At 41.9% G+C, this 15,598-nt stretch overlaps 1 long non-coding RNA gene across 1 annotated transcript; it reads left to right on the forward strand.

The window, feature by feature from the left end:
• The first annotated feature begins 7,917 nt into the window (after positions 1–7,917).
• LOC122783258 lies at positions 7,918–15,437 on the forward strand. The gene is made up of 3 exons (XR_006362018.1): positions 7,918–8,172; positions 8,659–8,710; positions 14,408–15,437. It is a non-coding gene; the product is annotated as an uncharacterized LOC122783258 (long non-coding RNA).
• The last annotated feature ends 161 nt before the right edge of the window (positions 15,438–15,598 follow it).

A 15,598-nucleotide genomic window follows, 5' to 3' on the forward strand; every position in this document is an offset into this window, starting at 1 on the left:
CTGTGTGTGTTGGTATAACAATATAATATGGTGATAGGAAAAAAACCTTGCATTCCATAGATATCTTGTGGCTGCAGACTGCCACAAAGATGCAATCCGACTCTCTAACTACCCACAGTAAGAAAAGGCTCAGCCAGTAACCAGTTTACTGCCAGTGTAAGACACAGTAATGATATTACTTTGCCGCTTGCAGGTTTTCCTGCCTGAATTATCGTGTACATTGCCCACAAAAATCACGTTTTAGACTGAGAGGATCCACACAGCATTATTAAAGTCATAAACTGGGTCTTTATGATTATGTTAGACTCTGAATACACCATGATAAGAATACTAAATACAGTAGTGCTAAAGTACATATAAAGATACACTATAGGCAGGTTCTCTGTAAATGTAAAACCTTGGTTTTTGTTGTCATTTAGGTTTTAATGAAATCATTTGAGCAATGAGCCTGATACAACACCACATACTCCAGTATATGAAGCTGGCAAGGAGATAAAAAACGTGTCTTTATTCACCAACAACAAGCAACAGACAATGTCTGTTGATATGACCGTATACTTAGAACAGGAGAGCAAATCTTGTTTCCACAATTAATAGACATCTTTTAAAGTATTGAAGCAGTTTATTTCATTTATTTTTTTACTTTGATTAAAATATTCACATATAGCTTTACACTTTCTCTCCTCTGTTTGACAGCAGGAAGGCAGTGTTTCTTTCCTTCCATGTGGTAAACAGCCTTTTTGTGCAGTCACACTATTGTTCTCAGTTGTCATTTTAGCCACACACATTCTCTAATGAGTGAGAGGCAAATGTGTCTGTGCTGCCTTTTTCTTCTTCTCACCACCGTGTCCTTCTGTGAGCGTGAAAAATGACTGGTCACTTATTTAACCTTCACGAGTCTCAGCTCCACGTTATGACACATTCTCCTGAGTCACCGCATGAAAACAGTTCTTTCACTTTTACAGATGAATGCTCTGACCCGCAGGCTGATGACTATGAAAAGCTTATTTTATTTGTTACACTGTACAAGCATTTATATGAAGTGACAATGTTAGGAGCTTAGTTTGTCTCGAGTATCTATCTGACTCGTCTGTCAACATGTCTGACTTTATTACAAGAGTGGAATTTCAACATTTTATTTATTTTGAATTGAACATTTTATTGTCAATTCAAATCAATTACATCTCATTATAGTCAACCGAGCTCTAAGACAGTCAAATTAGCCCAGGGCTAAATCTTCATCACACAAAACCTGACTTTTTTCGACATACATTTCTTCTCTTCTAAACTATACAATCTTGTGTATATATAAATCTAATTTAGGAAATGTATTGTTCAATTTCCCATACCTCTACTACTCTTAGAGCACTTCATTATTGCATGGCATTGTTAAAGATAATATTTTACATTGTACTGCTTCTGCAGTAGTGCTTCCGACTCCCTTTGAGCTCAGGTAGTGACAACCATGAAGATCATGGGCATGTTCACACAGCGCTGCACGTCACTGCTTGTAAATGATGAGCGAGAGGAGCATGCAACAATGTCTCTGAAATGTGTTTATGACTCTGGAGCTGAAAAGAGAACGAGGAAAAGACAGACAGATAAAGGTTTGATAACGTAACGTCATTTCATGGATGTCAAGGTGATTTTGAAATAGGTAAATTAAGTTCCCTAATATGAAGAACATCACTAAATATCCTTGATATCCACATTCACTTATTTGTGTGAATAAATAGCAAATTATCTAACAATGTATAACTTATAAAATCCTGCTAATTAACCCTTTAACACTGAGTGTATCACAGATGACACAAGTGCATTACCATAATTATGCAAGAGTTTGTGCCATCAGAAAAATTCCAACAGTTTCTGAAAGCTGAGAAGTTGCACGTCAAAGTCGACGTGTTGTTATTATGGTAATCACACTTGTGCTGTTGCAGGAAGCCGGGGAATCAGCGCCTTTGTTGTCAGAGAGGGAAAAAGTGGGAAAAATATCTGTACATAAGTTTCCATATTTTGGCCTGTTTTTGGACATTGAGACAAAGACTATTTTTTTTAAATATGTTTTATACTGTTCAAATTTCAAATTTAATACAACTACAGTGTTCTTTGATTTTCTTCATTTTAAATTGTTAATACACTACTTTAACATGCAGTAAATTGTAAATAACTGCCAGACATTGAAATTTATTCTGGAAAAATGGGCAAAATCACTTACAGGACATTTTCTGGAACCTTTTATTGTTAAAATAAACAGACGGACGTTTTGAGGCTGAGGTGTTAAAGGGTTCAGCTCATGTTTTAACATCCGTGTAACACTAAGCATGAACTTGCTTCTCATTAAAAACAGTGGCAGAATAATGTTGGTAAAGACAGTGTTGCTGCTACTAACATATTATATTGCTTCCAGAATGGCTGCACAAAACTGCCATGATGTCATTTTATACACAAACATTCATCCTCTGATGTTTAAACATCGTCGGCGGACCGTGGTGTTCTGTGTCGGACGTCGCGCTCATGACTCTTCCAGTGACGACACTCTCTGGTCTCGTTGCAGCTCACCTGGAACCTCGACAGAGCAGGAACTAAAGAAGCACCAGGTACCAGGTTCTATCACTGATGGAAAAAGAAAAGATAATACAATTAATCTGGGATTTCACTAGAAAGAGAGTGAGCGCTGATCCATGAGCTCTGAGGAGTCACTTCACCTGTTCTTCACTGCATTAGTGTCACTGTTTCTGCTTAGTGAGACGTGATTGAGAGCAGAGACAGCACGCCGTCTCTTTTCATCTGCCATTAGACAGACAGACAGACGGTGCTCCTGTTTCCGCCCTGGCCTGGTACCTGATGCCCACAGACAACATCCATTTGGATCATTTTAACTCCAGTAAACCAACATGCCCACAAGAAATGGGGCAAAGCCTCCCTCCGAGCAGCCTCCAGGGCCTCCATGAATCTTAGCCTCCCTCATTCTGCCACCCATGCTCCACTGTCATTGTCAAATAACCTCCTGTTTCATGGGTCACATCTGAAAATATCACACATACGCACACGTGCACACACACACACACACACACACACACACAAAAAAACCTATTGTAAATGGAGAAGAAGAGCAGAAATGACACAGATGTATGACACACATATGATGACACAGATGTATGACACACATATGATGACACAGATGTATGATGATACACACATATGATGACACACACACATATGATGACACAGATGTATGACACATGTATATGATGACACAGATGTATGACACATATGATGATACACACACATATGATGACACAGATGTGTGACACACATATGATGACACAGATGTATGACACATATGATGACACAGATGTATGACACACATATGATGACACAGATGTATGACACACATATGATGACACAGATGTATGACACACATATGATGACACAGATCCAGGAGCTTTCACATTCATGACCAGGATCAGTAAAGGCTGATTCTGCCACTTCCAATTACTCCTCAATGTGTTTATTTTAAAGGGCAAAGTATTGTCAGGCAACTGGGCCGTAATAAGCCCAAAGCCTTTGTGTTGTTTCAGGGCAATTAAGCTCCAGGTTTGGCACAACAACAACAGTCTGTGTTGCCATTCATACGAGGGAACTTCAAAGTAGCTGATTTTCTCCTGCTCGCTGCCACAGGCCAATCATTAGAATGAATTTAAAAAAAAACCTCCCAAGCTACTGTATAAAGTGACTCACAGTCTCTGGAAGATTGTCAGATGTCACGATGATGAAGGAGCGTTTTAATGTCACATGGTATACAGTCTGAGCAGCCCTGTGTTTGATAGTCAAGAGTCGGGGGAAGGAATAAATGTGCACATGACTTTTTGTAACCATTGCCTTTTGTTTTTTCGCCACAGCCTTGTCACACCTTTGACTCTTTGTATTCTTCCTGTCCTGTGTTTAGTGAGCTGGTCCCGCCCCCTGCCACCTCTGCCTGCCTTTAATTTGTGCTCAATAAACTCCAGTCACTCTTTTTATTTGTGTGTCTCTGCTTCGTGGTCCACATATCCACCAATAATCAACACAACTGACCCTGTGGCAGTTTAAAATAAACAAACACATAACTATGAAAAAAAATATTTTCTTTGCATGTCCTAGAACTTTCTAAGGCAGAGGTCTCAAGTGACCAGTGACTTGTAACGCAGTCGTTTCCAGTGTAACTGAATCATTAGAATCAGTTCATTAAAACTTCCTTTATTTTTTAAAGCCTGAATATGTGACCTACAAACACACACACACACACCCAGGATGTCCATATAAGGAGCTGTGTATTATCATTTACCATGGGTGCACCTGCGGCACAGATCCGTGCCGTGTGAGCACCAAGGGTTCACTCCTGCTGTGTAAAAAGGACGGGTTACATGCAGAGGTCAAATTCAGTCTCACTAATTGGTGTGTGTGTGCAAAAAGAACTCAGTCTAAAACCACTTGTACCCAGTGACAGTCATATTTTCACTGCCTCTGAGCTCGGGGAGCACGTAGAGCACGGTCAGCAGTACGTGAGACCTAATGATGTCTAAGTATACCTCATACAAGAAACTTGAAGTGTCTGAAATCTGCCAGAGCCTCAAAAGTATCTGAGGTTTTCAGTCAGTTAGCGCTGAAGAAGCCGGGATTTTCCCCTGCACAGAAATAAAAGCCTTTTTTTCCTGCATGGACGATGTGAAGAGTTAAAACATCTTTCACCTTGAGCGAGCCTGGATCAGAGCGATGAGCTGTGACAACAGTGTGGCTCCATCTGGCTTTGATTTTTAATGCATCACTTCTGATTTCAGCAGGATTCTCATGCACACTTTTCATTTGCATGTTAAACTCCAGTGTCTCTTATTGTTATCTGTTAATCTGAGCATTTACTGAGGGTGATCTCTGGCTCAGAGGCACCTGTTAGCGTGCAGTCTGTGTTTGTGTGTGGGATTTCATGCCTCACAGATGCCCATCATGCTTTATTTGCCATGTTATGAGCTGTGAGCGCTTCAAACACCTGGCTCCGCCTCTTTTCCACGATGATATCATTTGTTGATAGCACTGCTCAAAACCTCTCACGCTAACATGCATTGCTATGCAAAACTGAGCATCTGCAGCTAACATTTGCTCATGTTCTGTGACTGAGTGGGCTGATGCATGATGACAAGGACATGGACGTGCTAATTTCAAAGCTGCCATTAATCCTGAACTCACTGGTGCAGTGGAAACAGTGAGGCTGTAATTACACATCAAATACAAAAGAACTCATGCTGCTGTCACTGAAAGCACCGTCTTGTGTCATTGACTGAAATCTTTGACAAAGTTCCGTTCTCTTCATCTCTCCAGCAGGTGGAGGATGGCGAGTGAAGAATGCCGTCATCTCACATCTGGATGGAACCGGTTCCACTGTGAGAATCACATTGTTTGATTTCTCTGTCCACTGCTGCTCACACTGAGGGGAGACATGCATGCACACCAACTCCTCGCTTGCCGAATAACTTCCAGAGCAATTGCATCTTGTCCATTATGCATTACTTACATTATAGGGTGATATGGTGGTGAGTTGTTTGACCTTGTACGTGTCAGATAAGGCAGTGGTTAACTTTTTAGAAATTCTCTGGCTTAAACGTCCAGTTTGTACAAACTAGTTAGAAACACGACGTAAACACTCTCTCACTTTCCCACTGTTGTTGTCTTTGTTGGATTATGCATCAGGTCCATGTGGGTGGAGCCATGTTTCTGTGTAGTAAACCTCCTCCTGTTCTGTTAGTATCTGAAAACTAGACAGGCTTTTATTCAGGCTTGATTTAAACTGGTCTATGACAACTGTACGTGGTATGTGTTCTTATTTTCTTTGCTGGAGTATTTTATTTATGATTGTACAGCATCTATCCATCTATCTATCTATCTATCTATCTATCTATCTATCTCTCTCTGTCTCTCTGTCTCTCTGTCTCTCCCTGTGTGTCCTCTTTCGTCTGCATCTCTTCTCTTCTCGCAGAGATCTGCTGTTTTCTGAGGTTGTTTCTTTGTCTTGTAGGTTTTTCTTGGTCCAACACCAAAGCCTCCTCAATCTCTTTGAACTTGTTTTCCAATTCCCTGTGCCTAAGTGCCAGTGGCAATTGCTGGGGCTGCTTTACTCAGAGCTCAGGCTTGTGCAGTCAGGCGTAGAATCCACTGCAAATCTGTGCACCGCTTTTGTATTTATTTATCTATAGTTTTTCTTTCTAATACTAATCCTATTGCCCTCCAAACAACAACAAGAAACACTGGCGTTTTTGATGGGTTTGTTTTCACCAGTCTGGTATTTGTGTGAATAAAAGCCATTTCTGGATGATGTGACGCATCGCAGTTTTCATTCCAATCAATGTTCAGTGCCAATGCATAAAACTGAGGTGTGAAACTTTCAGTTGCTGGATCAACACAAAGCTACAGAACACTCAAGTCATTTTTTAGACATAAACTATACAAAAGATTCTCCTTTCAGTCATTTGCCAGATCAGATCTGACAAACTCCTCACCCATTCACAGATTCTCCTGCTGAGGTCGGCAGCCCTGATCTTGCACGATTTCCTGCTTAAGCCTGGCCCACACTAGAGGATTTTCAAATCCGACTTGAAAACGTGAGACCACAGACACAACAACATTTGTAACCGATTTTCAGTGTTTTAATCCTGAGAAAACACAGACTGGACGACCAGTCAAGAAGCAGGACCACACACTTGGTTTTTCATCAAACGATTTCAGGGAGGAGATTCCAGGGATTTGGGATCTCACAGAAACTCATCTCGACCTAACCCTCAAAAATGCAAAAACCTGTGGATGCACTCGACAAAAGTATGCATCTCATTGGTTATTGCGGGGTTCTGCTCACGCCCCCCAATCGCTGTTCAGTTGTAAATATCAAACATGTTTGATTCTTACAATTTGAAATCAAGAGGACTCTGATGTGTCCAATAATCAGCCTAAAATCAGAAGTGCCCACGATATCTGAAGGGCCAGATTGAGACTGAAATCTGACCAGAGATCCTCTCGTGTGGGACAGACTTAACAGATGGTAGGGGAAGTGGAGACATCTCCAATCTCATTTAACCATTGATGTTAAATGGACTCCAAAGCTGTAAAATGAGGGTAAAAAGTCTGCATAGTTCCACTTTAACAGCTTGTAGATTGGCAGTAAAGTGGAGGTTAGATCTCAGTGTTACACACAGGCTGAAACGGAGCCAACAGCAACACAAACACACACACAAGCATCCATGAAAAGTTTCAGAAGTGAATTCTGCTGCTCAAAAAAAGCTGGTCCTGCAGCAGTTTGATGAGATGAGACTTTTTGCCCCCGTCTGTTCCCTGCGATGCTGGTGTATAAATACCAACGCTCCATCACTCAGGTTTGGTAGTAACGTTTGACAGAGCCTGTTTTCAGATGAAGTTCGCAGCATACCAATCGTGTTAAAGCGTTTCTGTTCACGGAGACAAAACCAGGGCAGAATAATAACATTAACATCAACAACAGCAACAAAAATGACCAAACGTTATGCACTGCAGCTTAAAGCAGAGTTTAGTGTGAGTAATGTCTGAAGCAGCTTTAGTCTGTCTAAGGTATCAGAATGCAACAAGAACAGAAAACCTTATTGACAGAATTGTCCAGAGTCTGGATTCTCCTGTGTCCTGTGACAAGATATTTGTTTGCTTTATTGTGTGTGTGTAGTTGTATGAACATTGTATGAACACGTTTACTGTGCATGTTGACGTTTTTCTTGTTGCTCTTATTACCATGGTGCCTTCAGTCTGCTCCGTGTCAACCCCAGTCTCATTTGTGCAGAGTTAAATCCCTCCAGACTTCCTTCTTATACACTGCCAAGACATTAAGGGACTCCCAGTTGTTTCCAAACAGTGACAGTCTTTGGAAGCGGGCCAAGCCGAGGCAGCCGCGTGGGTTTCCCCGTGCATCTTTTACTCCAGATCAAACAATCAAACAGACAACATGAAACATGGAGCACTGCTACTTATTCCACTCATCGCTGCCTTTTTTTGGCGGAAAGAGCTGAACAAGCTGCAATTATTCAGGCGGCGTCTCTGCAGACGTGCTGGAAGTGGCGTTCTTTCATCTGGGTGCTCGGTGCAACTCGCTCTCAAGCACCTGCTGCGGCGGGGATGCATGTATGTATTTAGGAGCGAGTGATTCTTGTTACCCTGATTCACTTTAACGCATCATTTCATTTGGCAGTTGGACAAAATGAATTCAGCATCATTGTTGAGTTGTCATATTGTCCACAAATTCCCTGGCAGACGGCAGAGCCACTCATCACCTTCTGCATTAATGATTATCTGTGCTGTGCTGTGTGATAATGAGCCAGAAGCTCCGTCTCTAAGATTTACTCCACATATAGGAAGAGTGCGCTGCATATATTGGATTTTTACTCCAGGTGTTTCAGGGCTAAAAGTTATAAAAATGTTTAAACTTTCATCAGCCAATATCTCACGGGTTTATCTCCTCCACTTATGGCTTGACTGTGCTGGTAATTGCGTTCAGCCCCTCAGGTCCCCCTTCATTCATTCTGTGTAATTAGCTCTCCTGACCCTCTGAGCCGGGCCGTGACCTCTTCATTTGCTAAAGGTGCTGACTTCTGCTTCATCCTCTGACAGCTGGCTGACACGCGGCTTAAGGAAAAGGAGGGATCGTCCGTCACACGCGTGGGTATGTGTTGCATTTTCAAATGTTTTTTTACTTAATCAGAAGCAGATGTCAGCAGACTGCACGCAGCACGCAGCATCATGTTTAAATAGATTTGTGATCCCGGTGTAAATGGAGCTGCCTTCGGCCAGTCCTCCAGAACGCACCACACACCAGATTTACTCGCTGACGAGAACAGAGCCGTGACAACATGACAGTGCCTTGTGAGAGCAAATTCCAGTTGAACAATGGGTCTATTTAAAGCTGACTGGGAGGCTTGTTGTAAGGAGAATTAATGTTTGAATTAATCAGCACCTAGCTTTGCCTTTCTTCCTCTGTGATTTAGTGTCCACAGGAGGAAACAGGGCACTGAGTCATAACTCACAAATTAATCATTCATAATCATCAATCGAGGAAACACAAGAGGAAAAGGTGAATTAACGGGCACTGATGACAGACACTGACGTGTTAGTGACGTGTCAGTCTCTCTCTTCCTGAACAATCACACAAAAGTGCTGCTCAGTATTGAGCTGTAACACTGCTGCAGGGCCGGTGTTCATGCAGCGTGCCAGTGAAGCCCAGAGGACATCCCATAATGTTACTGTAATTCTCTATGGCTTCAGCACAAATCACAGCACATGGCTCGGGGCACCCAGCTGTAATGCCACATAAAAGCACAGTCCAGGCTGACACAGCTCTCTAAAGCGACGTCACATTCACACTTTCTTCTGCTTTTCTTCTGCCCTGAGCCTCTGAGCAACAGTCCATCCACAGCCCATGGTGTGATGCTTCTCTGCTGTTATTGTGCTCATCTTTCTCACTGTACCCCAACGCTGACACTTGCCACGAGCTGTGTTTTAATGTTCCACAGAAGCTCGATGAGCCGCCCCACTTTGAGCAGTGTATGGGTTAAATGGTGGTGGGTGTGGTTTCACTCCGTACCAGTTTGAAACAATTGGATTTCAGCTTAAAAAAAAGGTAATGCTTAAAGGTAATTACAGCTCCTGAAGGTTGTTTTTCTGTTGGTTGGACATCGACAACTCCATACTCAACCATCACCATCTGCACTAAACTAGCAACAAATGGAGTGATTTACTGTTATAAACCTGAGTAGTAAATGGAAGAAAGGCGTGAGCTTCATCTGACTGTATTTACAGCGGACAGAGAGAGAAACAGGAACGAGCTGTGGATGTGCAGTGCAGCTGACCGTGTGCACAACAATCACTGCTGCACTGCACTGTTGTGATACAATGTGTTGTTCATTCACATGAATTTAGTCACTGTTAATCCTCGTATATTCGCTGTCTACAGGACCTGCATCTTCAGATTTTTCCACTCTCTTTACAAGTCTCTGAAAATGCTGTTTCCGTGAGGATGAAATGTTACTGTGACTAAAAAAGTGTATTCAACGACATCTTTCATCTGATTTGCACCTGTGCTTATCCACCAGTGTAGCGTCAGCTACAACTCCACACTTGGACCAACAGTTGAAATAGCACATTTCCAAACTGTAAATAAGTGTTAAGCGCATTGTCTCTAAATGTATTTTTAACTCCAACATGAATGTGTTATTTTTGCCTTTCAAAAGTCACATCAAAGCAAAGGGAATGTTTTCATCTTGTTCTCAAAAATGATGCTTGCTTCTGAAATTCACAGCTGCAGAGATCAATCACTGCACGCTTCAGACCGAGAAACTTCCAACACAGTAAAAGATGCCAAGCTGCACTTTTATAGGCTGTAAACACAATTATAAACCCGCAGAACCATCTGCTTCACTTGTCCATGTTTTGCACCATTAGGTAGATGATTACTTCTGGTCTGAATGTGTTTCTTTTTTTCTCTCCTCCAATTAAATCCATCAGGAACGTATGTTTTTATGTTTTGTGTTTTCTGTTGTTTGCATTTTTTCTTTTGTTTCTCAGTTCTGTGCACACGCTGTATATTTAATGTCTTTGCATGTATGCATGTTTTGTTTTGTCATTTTTATGTGAGGAGAAGTTTATGATGGCACCTGTGTTGATGGACGGTCTGAGGAGAATTAGATCAACTCTGTGGCTCTCGAGCAGCAGCAGCAGCAGCTTCTATTACAACAGTGCAACACCAGCACCATCAAACGCAGGCAATAACACTGCACTTTTACAGCTCCTCTCTGAGGGCCTTCTGCGGTCCAGCGTGGCATGAACCTGCCTCAGCTGCAGGCCAGCTCGATTAGTGACTGACCTTTCATTATCGTCTGTACATCATCAGCCAGTCCCAGGGCACCAGAAAGAGCCACTGCACCAAATTCCAATACTTTTTATCGATTTGGGGTTACTGTGAATCCTGCATCAAACCAGAAACAATGTCTGCAGGATCCAGAAAGTGAAATGTAACTGTGATAGTGTCTGGTGACACACAACAGGCACCAAAGAGAGCACGGAATAGCAGGATTTCAGTAAGTTGTCTTGGTGCTGGTTTGAAATATGATTTTATAGGACATTTAAATGAGTCTCCTTAGTGTACTGTCCCCGGACTCACAACAACTCTGTGGGGTATAACTTATATTATTATTACTCACTTAACAGAGAGTTTCCTCTTTCACTTTATTATGAACTAAAGAAATTCTCTGTTTTTTTGAGGGTGATTAGACGACAAGTGCCAAGAATGATGTGTCGCCCAAACTCAGTGATATGACTTTTATTACCTGTCATGTTCAGTTTGGAAATAGAACAGGATTCCTGTCTCAGATCGGGTTAGGGAAGAAACATAAGAAAACGTAGACTTTACTTTTGAGAGAGTAGAACTCTTGGTCTAAATGAAGGTGCCTGGAATAATGTTTTTTGAAGTTGTCTCGCTTTACTTGCGCTGTGTGCTTCTTCCTCTTCTCCTACTTGGGTGAAGTGGAACTTTGGGGCCGCAGAAGTGTTATGCAGTGAAACTACTTATAACGGGGCCCCATGGTGGCTGTAACAGTGGTGAGCTGCATATGAGGTGGCTTGGTTATCATTGTAAATGTACCCGTGGGGCCCCCAAGAATTAGCCTGCTATGTCTGTTCTGTTGGTCGCCAAAGACTCAGGAACAAAACAAAAAGTGCTTTACTGAGAGAATCAGAGAGTGAAGAGGAGCTGATTGGATTAATTAGCATTGTGTGAAATCCATTGGCAAAGGTCTGATTGTAACAGACATTCAACTCACATCTCACCAATGTTTTTTTCTAAATGCATTATCTTAATTCCTTCCCCAGGACTCTAAAACCCCTCTAAACACAGATCCCAGCAGCCTCAGTTGTAGTGATGGATGGTAAATCTATCAGGGAGATAAAGGCAGCATCATTTATCCCTTTATCTATATTGGACTCACAGCATAATTACTTAGTTCCAGCCTGATGAATGTTTTAGAAGTAGAAAATACAAGTTCATCTTGATGAACTTTCTCTAACCCTGACTGCAAAATAAAGAAATAAAAACAGCAGACAGGCCGGGACCGTCCAGCAAGTCTAAAATCTCATTGTGTGAATATCTGTAAAGCTGGACCTCAGGCGTGGTGAAGCTTTAGCTTTAGCTGAAGATAAAATGAAAGAGAACCTGAGTGAGGTTCAACAGTGATGCTGCAGCAGCAGCGGCGGCTCCTCCACTCTGACTCGCTCTCTTTGATGCAGTTGCAAGGTTGAGACAGATTCTTTCGATTCTTTGAAGCTCCCTTATATGATGGATGAAATTATTCATTTACTTGTGCCTGAGTGTGAAAACTGCTCCTCCATCAAACACACAGCTCAGCAGTTTAATTCACTTGTAGTGCCAGAGCCGTATATATACGGCGGTAAATGCTTTCAGAATGAAATCAGAGATGCAAAACAGAGTTTATTCCGTGTGGTTCTTTGCCGTATCACAGTTTTCAGTTTTAAAACAGACGTCCCACTGTTAACCACTATCATGATGCAGACGTCCCACTGTGTGTCGAAACTAGACAGAAATAGATTCATTACATTTCCTCACCACTGATTACAGCACAACCTCAACAGAAGGGGAAACTGTACCAAATCTAATAAAAGGCTTTTTTTAGGGACTTTGATCCGTTCTTCTTAACATGACATTAGCAGCCGGAATATTCCAAGTGAGCTTTCACACATACGACAGTATCGTTTTTACAACTAACATCAAGTGCTGTCTGACAGAGAGGAAACTCTCTGTTTGAGCAGGAAGTCAAATTAGCATTTCCTTTTATCTGTTTGTCAGCTGAGGAAAGCAGCTGCTGAGAGCTGTTTTCTGTGATGCATGTAGCCTATAGCAGCATATATATATATATATATATATGCTGATACATCATGTGGAGTGAAAAGCTAGACTATGAGGATGTGCACAGCACACAGTAAATACACGTAAGAAATCACAAACCAGACTTTAGGAGCAACTCCAGGACTCTGCTGCTATTAAGTCCAAACGAGAAGACTTGCACTATGTGGGAAAGGAAGTGGAGACGTTAAGTGTGAAGGAACATTATGTGAGGAACACTCTTAGCTCCGAGGCTGCAGCTGTTCTTTTGCTTTTATTAAACTGATTGTTTAAGTTGAAACTGATTACGTTTGCCGTCTTCTCATATTATTGTCGCCCTATACGTCGTCTCTGTTATCAGATGTTTGCTGTGAGATATTAGATGTTTTCCAGACTGAACAGAGACCAACACATTAAACACTTTGAGAGAAAATCCTATAAAAGCAGACTGTCATTTTATTGAGGGAACATAGTATTTGGACACAGCTGTTAAGTGTCAGGTGTTTCACTCAGGCTTTGGGCTCGGCCTCGTATCTCGGATGAAGGACAATACCAAGACATTTTAGACAATGCTGTGCTTCCAACATTGTGTCCCAGTGCACAAAGCAAGGACTATTAAGACATGAAGAGGTTGGTGTGGTGGAACTTGACTGACCCGCACAGAGCCCTGAGATTGTGAGCCAGGTCTTCTCATGCAACATCAGTGCCTGACCTCGTAAATGCTTGCCATAGAAACAAAAGTGGTGGAATCTGTTAAAGTACTGACTATGCACTTGAATTTTGCTTTGGCACAGTCCCTGTGATGTAATGGTCAGACATTTGTCCATATAGTGTAAGTTTAACTCGATGTTATGTTTGTATTAATAGTGAAATGTTATGTAAAAAACAGTCATGGGGCGGAGTCATCATTCTACCAGAAGGTCCAGACTTTGATCCCAGATCTGTGAAACCAAAGCTGCTTCTGCAGGCAGCATCTTTGCATGCAGATGTTTCATTATAGATGCACTGTGTGAATTCATGAATGGCAAAACTGTGAACTCTAAATACTGTACTTTTAGGAAGGTGTGGAAAGAAAAAGCTTTTTCTTATCAACTTACAAAATGCAGAGTGAGCTAAATCCACCTTTGCTTCCACAACAGCAGCAAATACACTTGCACTCAGGCAGGTAGGTTGTTCCAAACATCCCTGAAACCTAAGGTCAGACACCTCCCCGATGGTACTGCATTATGGGTAAGTATCTGCTTGTATTCCTCAGCATTAAGGACACCATTAATCCTGACCAAATCCCCAACTCCAGCCCTGGACTTTGAAGGAACCTCCGCCGTGTTTCCCTGTCTGTGCTTCTGCAGGAAGTCATTATTGCACTGCTCTCCAGCTCTTAGATAAACAAACTGCCTTCTGATGCAATCTTTTGACTCATCAGTCCAGAGCCTGTTTCTTATGTTGTTGTGCTTGTTTTATTTGCTGCAGTTCTTCCATGAAGACCACGTCTGAGCAGACCTCTGGACCTGGTCCCGCAGCTTTCTGCCACTTCTGAGCTGATGGCACAGTGAGACATTGTCAGATATTTGAAGGGAAATAAGCATGATGTGTCTTTTATCTGCCACACTGAGTTTCCTTGGCCGACCACTGTGTCTACGGTCCTCAGCTTTTCTTTGTGCTTCTTCAAAAAAGCTTGAAACCGCAGTCTGCTTTGAAACCTTTGTCTGGGAGAGACCTTTCTGAAGTAGCACAACTGCCTTGTGTCTTGCTGCTGTTCTCAGCCTTGGTAGCAGAGTCTGGCTGTTCCTCACTCAATTTGAAGCCTCCTACTCAGCTGTTTCTCTTTCTGTTAATGACCTTGCTGCAACCTACATCATCATTAGCACCTGTTTGGTATTTGGTTTGTCCCAAAAAAAACCAGACTTTGTGCAAGTTTACTGATAAAGATCGATGCCTGTTTGAGTGATCACACCAAATATCGATTTCATTTAGATTTTTCTTCTGTTACTGTTTGGTAAATTGATAAAAAAAAAAAGTAAAGCATTCTTACTTTACACTAGAGCTGAGTCTGATGGGACTGCCATTAATAGTGTTTGGACTTTATGAATCCGCCATGATGACCCGGGTTAGTTAAGGATCAAGGATCCTTTTACAGAGAATCAAACTGGACGCACAAAGGACTGTGGGTACTTTTAGCTGCGGTGAGGAGACACACCATGCATCCTTGTAAATTCATAGTCCTTTGACTGATGACATCACGTCCTTGAAATTCAACCTTTTGAGGATCCTTTCTTAAATCGGAGAAGCAACACGGAATAGACCACATTTGAATGAGAGGGTGGAGCTCAGGAAGAAGCAAGGCCTGGATCGTACCAACTGATCCTACTGAGCCACGGCCTCAAGCGCATCCTGCTTTACATCATCTAATTTAACATTTAATTGTTCCATCCAACATCATGTGGGATCTGAGAGTCGCAATAAGACCAAGAAGTCCTGAGAAGAATGTTTACTGATGACATTAATCAAAGACTTACATACACCAGCTGGAGAATCAGGTTTCAGGCATCACTTTCCAGACCATTTTTTAAACAAATATATATGTATGTATGTACAGCCTGTGATAAATGTGTGTAACTTGTATGGGAAAGATAAATCATCTCCTCTTTTATTAGCCCTGAA

This window comes from Solea senegalensis, linkage group LG16, assembly GCF_019176455.1.
Source record: "Solea senegalensis isolate Sse05_10M linkage group LG16, IFAPA_SoseM_1, whole genome shotgun sequence".
NCBI lineage: Eukaryota > Metazoa > Chordata > Actinopteri > Pleuronectiformes > Soleidae > Solea > Solea senegalensis.